Consider the following 10,279-nt stretch of genomic DNA (forward strand, 5'->3'; position numbering starts at 1 on the left):
AAACTAAAGCCAGACAACAACGCATTGTCCAATAATATTTATCCTTCTGCTAATAATAAACCCTTGTTGATGTATTGTTTTTATTTTGTTTGCCATTTTTTTCACTAAGAAATTTTTTAAACATTGTGTAGATCAAGTCGTCTGTGCTTTTTCAAGTTAATCTGTCAAATGCTAAAAACGCATCACTCCATTATTAAATCATTTGTGTGTTTTATTCTTTCTACATGTTATTTTTTATACTTCACTCAATTTAGGTACACCGTTGGAAATTCTCAGAAACATTAAACATTCAATCTGAAGTTTATGATACCTGTGAGAAGTGTTACAAATAAATAAACAAAGTAAATTATTGATATTACTTGCCTCAGGACAGAGTTTTGGGGCACACCGGGAGTTGCAATAAGGTACTTCCAGCACTAAAGGCTCTAAAACCTTTGAATCTTAAATGTGTCAAAAAAGTAGAAAACATCCAAATGTCATCATGTTGCTTAAATGCATACATATATCACAGGGACTCAATGTTTGCCTGAACTCTGCTTCTGACGTGAAAAGGATTTCTGTAGTTTAACTTTGTAAACATATTTAAACACCTTTTTGACCTTAAAGTAACTCAGAGAAAACTGTCATTGACTTTCTAGTTTTTAACATTTTTTGTCTATTTGTGTTGATGGGTGTAACTCAAACAAATAAACAGTAAAACAAAAACATCATGAAATACACGTAACCCTTGTGCTATCCCAATAATAATAATAATAATGAATTTTATTTATATGGCGCCTTTCTAGACAACCAAGGTCGCCTTACAGATAGAAAACAATAAAATACAATTAAAAGAAATACACATTAGTTAAAAACAAACAAAACAATGAAATCATAAAATTAATTAGGGTGGGTATGCTTGTCTGAAGAGGTGGGTTTTCAGATTTTTAGTGAACTGCGGAAGTGAGTTCATGTTCCGCAGACCTGAGGGACGTGAGTTCCAGAGCGTCTGACTGCTCTGCCCCCCATAGTGACCAGCCGAGCAGTGGGTGTAACTAGCTGGAGTGAGGAGGCAGACCTAAGGGAGCGGGTGGGAATGGCAACATGGATAAGGTCAGACAGATATGGGGGGGGGGCGAGATTATGGAGGGCTTTGAAGGGCAAGATAAGGATTTTATAATTAATCCGGAGAGGCAGTGGTAGCCAGTGAAGCTTCTGCAGGACGGGTGTGATATGCATAGTTGAGGGGGTTTGTGTTATTATCCGGGCAGCAGAGTTTTGGAGCAGTTGTAGTTTGTGAATAGTTTTCTGAGGGAGTCCAGATAAAAGGGAGTTGCAGTAGTCCAGACGGGAGGTGATGAGACTGTGGACTAGAATGGCCGTGGAGTGAGGATTGAGAGAGGGGCGGAGACGGCGGATGTTTCGGAGGTGGAAATAGGCCGTCCGGGTGATGCTATTTATGTGGGCAGTAAAGGAGAGAGTACTGTTGATGATGACACCCAGACTCTTAACTTGTGGGGAGGGAAGGATGGAGCAGTTATCGAAGGAAATGGAGAAGTTAGGGAGTTTATTCAGGGTGGTCTTTGTTCCTACAATGAGAAGTTCAGTTTTGTTGCTATTTAATTTAAGGAAGTTTGCAGTGAACCAGGATTTTATTTTAAGAATGCATTTGGAGAGGGAGGCAGGTGGAAGAGTGGAGTCAGGCTTGGAGGAGAGGTAGAGCTGGGTATCATCTGCGTAACAGTGAAAGTGGATGTTGTGTTTACGAAAGATATAACCAAGGGGGAGAAGGTAAATTATAAACAGCAGGGGCCCTAGGACAGAGCCTTGGGGCACACCTGTGGGAATTGGAACTGTGGGAGAGGTGAATGACTTTAATTTTATGAATTGCGTGCGGCCTGAAAGATAGGACTGGAACCAGCTGAGGGGTAAGTCAGTGATGCCAATGGTTGAGAGTCTTTCCAGAAGGATGGGGTGTGAGATTGTATCAAAGGCATCCTATGCACTTTAACATTTGGAGTGAGGTCATCTAGACCCACTAGACAGTGCGCTGAGCCTTTTTTCTTCAATTAATTAGGATCTTCACTGGTGTCCATGGATTACATGAAATCTTTCCACCTTTATTCACCTTTGTCATGGTAGGGAGAACACGTCAATGTAAGGGTGGGGTCATCTAAGGTAGCACAAGGGATAAATATAATTGACAGTTTTAACTAATACGTTTCTAATAAAGGATGAGGAATCACTCTACAGCAATGAAAATAATTTAGAATCTCTTTTTGGGTTTTAATTTCACATTTAAAAAAAAAAGATTTTTATCTATTAAATTACCAGAGCAAACACTCAATTAAGCTAAAGCTATGTGCTTTCAATATTTCAATTCACTTAAGTGTTTTTAAGAAATATATTAAATTGAAAAAATCAATGATTTTAGGGTTTTTTTTAAGGCATCTCTTTCCAAAGCGGAATCATAAATAACTTTAATCTTTTTGTTGCCATAGAAGTAATTTGGCTGTTGCTTTTTTTTCTTTTTTGCTGAAATCCATGGACACAGAGAATTTAAGTCATATTCCAGCTATGTTATTCATAAATATTTCCATGAATGCTTCACTGGAGTTGACGTTTATACTTTTCTAAAGTTTGAGCTCTGTATTGTGTTTGTTGAAGCATCAGTGGTTTCTCTGCTGCTGCATTTGAGTTTTGAGATAATCTGCTCAACTGTCAAAGATAGTTCAACATAAATTTTTCTTATAATGTTCTTAGTCTCAATGAAAATTATGATTAATCTAATATTTTCGTTGTATTCAAATATACAGTACTTTGTAAAATGAATAAAACATAATCTCCATTTGCGTTTTGAATGCAGCTCAGTAGCTCAAACAGAGATCATGCACACGGATGTGAGTGGTTAGATGTGTTTGCCGGCTGAACGGTGAGGCTGCTAACCACACGGATGCAAATACTCAGACCTCGGTTAGATTTACTGCCAGCAGCGACCTTCGCTTTATCTAAACAAACCATGTTTCCTGGAGCAACAGAGTGCTTTCCCCTATAGAAAATGGCATGTTAGATTTTAAAAACAAAAAAAAAAAACTATGAAGTTGACACATTATGGTTTTTTTCCTTAAATAGATTTTTTTAAATCATTAAATATGTTTTTTGTTTAAACATTTTTGAAAATACTGTCGAAAAATTTTACTTTGTCAGATGTTATGAAATACTGTGTTTTTGCTGATTTTTTTTTTCATACACATTTTCAGTAGCTTTATATTTCACAACATAGGTCCTGGGATATTTTGTACCTGTGCAGAATTTAAAACAGGTCACACTTTTCTCTTGCTAGTTCGAATCTAACACAAACTAACAGATCCAGAATAAAGTAAGTTTTCATTTAAAGTAAAAAATGTTCAATTATATTAAAAATGAATGGATGCATTGTCTTGACCTTGTATTTCTTTAGAGTCTTTTGCTCCTTGCTGACGTTTTTACAAAGGTCAATCAACGTGGATGTTCATGATGTTCTCCATAAGGATTGCAGTAGCTGTGCTTGACCACCAGGTGGAGACAAAGGGCAGATTTTGGTGGAAGTCTTTTTGTTTCAAGAATGTTTCAGAGATCAACTGCTAGCGTCCCTGGACCAAATATTTGATTTCTTGTGTATCAATTTGAAATGACCTGCAGTTATTTCATCATCTACTAACACAAAATAAAATAAAAATATTTAAAAAACTCAATTCTGCAACCATAATCCTAGTATTTTTTTATTGCCAATTTTTATTTTAGGGAGTAAAGCAGAGGATGATGAAGATTTTGTGTGTAGGTCTGATTCAAGACCCATCATAATGCCAAATGACAAACCTCTTCTCTGGTGCAGCTGCAGGAGCTCATGATGAACAGTTTTACTTTTACTAAATGAACTCAAGTCCTGTTTAGAATACAACATTTTTTGAGTCAACAAGTAGCTGGCACTGGACGGAAACTGTTTAGCTTGGATATTAGGGTCCCAGCCAAATAACGTTGAACTATAAGCAATTAGAAATCGCCTGAAGCTTGCTTTTTAAGAAATTAAAATCTCCAAAAGGCCCTTTTTACTTTTTTTTAAATCATAAAAAAGGTCAAGTATGACAAGCAAGATGAAACAAACCAGTCTTGTTTGCTATTGACTCCCAATTATGTCTATGTTAGTCATCATAAAAGTATTTGAAGATTAAATTTAAATATAGAATTAAAAAATATATTAATTCTACTAAACATTTTGCAAATAAAATAAATGAGAAAGACAACAACAAAAAATAGGTTCATACCAGACAAAAGTTAGAAAGCTTTTCACATAAAACGTTCCCCGTGGTTTTAATGATGACTGAAAACTGAGATATTTTAAACAGGCTCCTATATTTAGGTGAAATGTAATAAAGAGTCCCTACTTTCCCCACCAGTCACACCTCCACTCTTGTTGCCTGCTGTGTTTTTATGGGGTGACTGAAGGAGAAAGTAGGAGGGCTCACACCTCATGCTCCTTTTTAAAAAAAAAGAATTTGTGACCTGTTGGTGATTGGTTTACAACAGCAGCAGCCCAGTGAACTCGCCTGCCTTTTGGAGAATGACTCCCTGTATTTCTTCCCTGCATCCACAGCTGAACGTTTATCCTGCAATCAGGACCCAAAATACACTGAATAAACAGAACAGCAAGATGCTCATGCAAAATGGAAATAAATTACTTTGTCAGACTTTTTGGGGTATGAAGACATGAATATGCCAATCTTTTTTCTAATCATGGTTGCCATGACAATGCAATTGTTTTCTTTAAAAAATGTGGATGTCATCAACTCAGCTGTGCATATAACAGAGGAAGAACATTTATCCCAAGGTATTTCCTGATTTTATCTGAAAACAATAGGTGATTAACCATGTAACCTTCCTCCTGAGGCGTTGTAGAAATGATGCTGCTTCTTGGTATCATCCTTATTATTTTCCTTCTTCTGGAAACATTTTCTGAAGACCTGCCTTTTCACACGTCCCTCCCACATTTTTGACATCAAAGGTCAAGATGTGGAGAGATCAGCCGATATCATTGGATTTGTTCCTCACATCTTTTCCAACAATGAGTACTTCACGAGCCAAGGTTGTGGCAAAAACTTCCTTCCCACCATTTATCTCTCTAATCTCAATTTATTTACTGAACCAAAGCAGATTCCCATTTCCCCCTCTTGTTCCTTTATTACAACTGATTGGAACAAACTGACTTCCTTAGCTGAAAATTAGATTAAACAATAGGAGAGGTCTGAGAAAACTTTGTTCAACATGACTTAATTGATATTTAAAGCACAGGTTTCATGGATCTGCATCATAAGTCTCAGGTTCAGGAAAAGAAAATTAATTTGAGGACAATTTATTCAAAGATGTTATGAAATATGAAATATTTCAAATTTAGAGTTTTGGTCAAAAGGAATAAGTTGGTCAAAACTTTAGAATTTACCATTTAAAAAAAAGTCCCTGCATTAAACTTGACCAATTTTGAAGCAAACTTAAATTCCAAAGTGCTGCAGCTTTTCCAATGGCCACTAGAAGCTGCTTTTCTTGACTTCTACGTTGAAAAGTTCAGATTTAACCCCAAATAATAAACATATGCACAGCTGGTGTGAACAAACTTTTGATGTCTTTTGCTTTTTTGTTATTACAATTACATCTAAAAAGAAAAGTTGAAAATCAGTTATTTTTAAAATAGTTACTAAATTTAAAAAAACAATCTATGCAACTTGAGGTATGTCTTTAGTTGATACATGGGTTGATTTAAGGATGGACTCAACAAAACATCACTTTGTTCTGCCCAATTGTCCAATTACAGGATTGCTTAAGACCTCCTTCAATAATATTGTGTTTCTGGTGTTTTTAACATTCTCTTATTACATTTTATAATGATGGAGGACATACTGTACAGACGAAAAGTTAGGACACACCTTCTCATTCAAAGAGTTTTATTTTCACGACTATGAAAATTGTAGATTCACACTGAAGGCATCAAAACTTATGAATTTACACATGTGGAATTATATACATAACAAAAAAGTAAAAAGTAAAACAACTGAAAAAATGTCATATTGTAGGTTCTTCATAGTAGCCACCTTTTGATTGAAAACGACAAGTTTTTTTTATTTTGGCTAAAAATGGCACAATCAGAATTAAAAGACCACTGGAAACACTTTCAAGATCAAAAGATGATCGGAGTGGGTCATTAAGGTGGGCAGACAACAAGTACATTTTGCTGTTCAGAATTCTATGGCTACTAGAATGTATAAGTCCAGTTTATAAATGTTTCTGGTTTAAACAAATACTTTCTATACGTATTGCTCATTAGCTTTTCAGGGTGAGTACCCTGCATCCCAGTGCACTAGTTAAAAAAGTACCACTTTGATGTAGAAGTAAGACCTGCTGGGAAAAGATTATGTATTTTTGAACTTGTCAGCATTGAGCCAATGAGTGAAGTCACTTTCCAAGTGGTTTGAATGTTGGACACATTTTAGTTCAGTACTATTTCAGTAGACCAAAGTGATTGGCCATTTAGTCAAACCCACACAAGGCTAAAACCACATGCACTAATGTATGCATGTTCATGTAAGTAAATATGTGAACACTGCAAAAAAATATCAGTTTTATTTTCAACATTCCATCACGTTGCCTCACCAGTCTCCACACTGTGTCTCACACATCCACCTCCTTGATGACCCTGTCCACATAAACCATGGAAATGCCAAGTAAACGGGGCAGTTTTCTGACCTCTGCTGTTAGATGCAGAATTGAGCATTTAGACCAAACTCAGCCATGAAACTGGATGCTATCTATTGTTTTGGCCAACATTTATAATTTAGGGCAAACAGATTTACAGCCGCTTTATGTTTCCTTTAATTAAACAAAATCTTGCTTTTATGTCGATCTACATAAATCTGAGCTATGTTTTTGGCCAACAAAATAAAATAGTGCCAAGAACAAAATTATTGGCTTTGGAAGATTTTAAAACATACTTTCCCCTCAAAATCTTTCAAATCTTCTTTTATAAGCATTTACAAGAAAGGCTGTGCCGGGAAATAACTATACTGTGGTGGATGAGATTCATCTCTTAGATCATCAGGTGAATTCAAAGAAAGCTCTGTTCTCATGCAACGGTCAGTCTCTTCACTTACCATAGAAAAACATTGATCGCGATTCTTGGTTTGAACTGCATGATCAGAATCCTCATTTTTGAGGCCTTCAAGACATTTTTTTCTGCCCATAATTGGCTTCATGTTGTTCTTTTGATTATTTGGTTTTGGCTTTTGTCAATAGTGCACTTTAACAATGTGGCTTAATGTGATGACTAAGGATAAAAAATGTGACGGAACCACTTCTCCTTCTCCTTAATGGGACCAACATATGTGGTTTTTACTACACTCCCATAATATTTCAGAAAAAACTAACAAATATGAAGTTTTTGCTTTTCTCAGACTGACTTCCCCAATTTTCTGCAGCTGAAAGCATGATGTATTCTTTTTTTTTTTTAAGCTAGTTAAACCTTCTTTTGATTAAAAAATAAGCTTTAGGGGATTTCAGCACCATCATTTATGACTAAAAGAGTTCGGTGGGTTTTGTAAAAAAAAAAAAAAAGAATAGAAAGATAAAGCAGTAAGTTAAAAACAAATTTTGTCCAGTTCAAAAAAAAAAATGTCAGCACTCTGCACAAGATGGATATTGTAACGCATCCATTAAGGTTACTTTAAAATACTCCAGATGTTGTAGTTACATTTTTCTGTCAATGCAAAAAAAACATACAAACATACTTGTGCAATGTTATGACAGTACAATGTAGATTAAATGTAATTTAGGTGACAAAAAACAAATATAATGGCAGAGGTGGAGGTATCGCAAGGACTGGACCTGACACCACCTACACCACAGTTGGAGTAATAACGCAAAACAGTACTCCTTGGAGTTTTCTTATAGTTTTTATTTGAGTTATTTTATTTCTAAGAACTTTATTCAATCGGTTAAATAATTTCATGGCTCATCAAAAGAATTATTTTTACCTGAGACAAAGAGAAGCGTCTTGGTCTGCAGATAGATCATCTCTTGAAGTAAGTATGAATTTGAAAAGAAGAGACAGTAACAGAGTGAGAGATTCAGCTCTTTTTTTTTAAGGTCATCAATCATCTGCAGAATGGGCTGGTGCATCTGGACCACAGATCCCACTCTGATCCTTCCACAGTTATGCCAAAGTCTTGATTCTTAAATGAAAGCCAACATATGCACTGTTAAAACAGCCATACCCCAAACTGCTCTGTGCATGTATGAAAAGTAAAGTCTGTCGGACCTGTAATGACATAAAGTCTTTAGTTGTCTTTTTTTGGTTTGCAAATATTCTGTTGTTTGTGATTTACATAAATTTACGGGGAGAAACTGCACATGATCGTCTATGAATTCACTGGTTTGGAATGTTGCAAAAAAAGAAATATAGTTGTTTCTTGTTACTTTACGACAAGCCGTTTATACCCACAGCTGGTGAGGATCTGCTTCTGCTTTCAAGTGACATCCTTCCTTTTATCATGTTTTTTTTTTTTAAACGCCCACAACAAAGAAACTTTGCATCGGCTCCATTAGAAAGGAAGGCTTTCTTTACATGTCACTGAGGCGTCCACTTGGTTGCAATTTGCAGCTTTTGATGCCCCAAAATCCTTCAAATTGCTCATATATTAGTTCACATCAACGGTAAAGACTGTCCTTCTTTATTTACGTACTTTTATCTCACTTGAAGCTTAATGTTTCTTGTTAATTCTACCCATTTTACCCTTTAAATAAAGGATTTAAAGACGAACTGCAATGAAAATCCTGCTTTTGGTGTTTTTAACATGTTCTCTTGGAATTGTTTCATGATGGAGGACATATTTAAAGAAAATTGAGCTCAAAATTTGCTTTTCTGAGTATTTATTCAAATTGTTTGTCATGGTTTGAGTTTGTTGTGTCGTGTTTTTTCATTTTAGTTCTTGTTCTGTCTTGTTTGATTCTGTTTCCTGTTATATTTTGAAAGGTTTCCTGTCTTGTTACTTGTGCTTTACTTCCTTTGGTCCCCATCTGCCCTGATCGTGTTCACCTGTGTCTTGTCTGCCCTGCTTGTATATAAGTCTTGTCTCTGCCTTCCTCTTGTGCTGGTCCATTAACTTCTGGTCGTGTGTTTAACGTCTTCATGTGTCTTCGTCCGTTCATGCCATGTTTCATGCCACGCCACGCCACAGTGAGTTTTTGTTTTGTCATCCTGCTCTGCAGCGCCTTTTGTTTGTTGTTTATTAAACCCCCTGGCCTTGGAACTGTTTGCCTCCCGCCTCTGCTTCTGGGTCCAACCGGCTCTAGAGCCACCCCCCTCACATGACATTGTTGTGTCTAAGGTGAAAATAAAAATTCTTTTGGAAAAAAGTTTGTAGCAGTGATGTAGAAGCGACAAATCAGCGGGCCACAAGCTTCCTGCTACGCTTCATTTTGATGCATCCACTTGTAGACGAACAGATCCGTGTACGTCTGAGCTGGCATCCGGCCCAAAACTGGACAATTGGATAGCTCAATATTGCTCGCCATTTTTGTTGCACCGTTAATGTTAGTTTGGGGTTTCTGGGGCTGTAAGCTAGTGGGAGAGCATGAGGGATGATGGGATACGGGAGCGGGCTTACTCTGCATCAACAGTCCCACCCACAACTCTGACGAATTTCTAATTTCCTGCTCTACAGAAACTATGAAATAGAAAACAACACAGGTTTTTTTTTTTTTTTTTTAGTAAGTCTAAAAACTGCATAACCATAATTAAAAGACCACTGGAAACAGACTCAAAATGAAACAAAAAAAACAAAACTGCAAACTATTCTGTCAGAATAAACCGGTGATAAAAAAAACATTGTATATTTATCTAGTTTCTCTTGGATTACATAAAATTAAAAAAGCAAGTTTTAGTGGGGTTTTGTGCTAAAGTAAGTCTTAACTCCTAAATTAACTGACTTTCCCAGCTAATTCCTTGGTTGTAAAGCAAAAAAACAAATAAAACAGCAACATGGAATCCAGACTTTTGGATGACCATAAATTAAACAGTTGCACATTTTAATCATAAGCCTGGATGGAGGATGGATGAGCTCATGTTTACTGGTGACAGGCTGTAGTGCCGTGGTTTTAAGCAAGCACTTTGCAGAAAACAGTCGAACATCTGTGGATGCATCAAACATTATGTCATATTAACACAGCTATAATTACACAATCCCTGTCACTTAGAATGGGAATGGATTGCTGTAAA

This window comes from Oryzias latipes, chromosome 14 (genome assembly GCF_002234675.1).
Source record: "Oryzias latipes chromosome 14, ASM223467v1".
In the NCBI taxonomy this organism is placed as follows: domain Eukaryota; kingdom Metazoa; phylum Chordata; class Actinopteri; order Beloniformes; family Adrianichthyidae; genus Oryzias; species Oryzias latipes.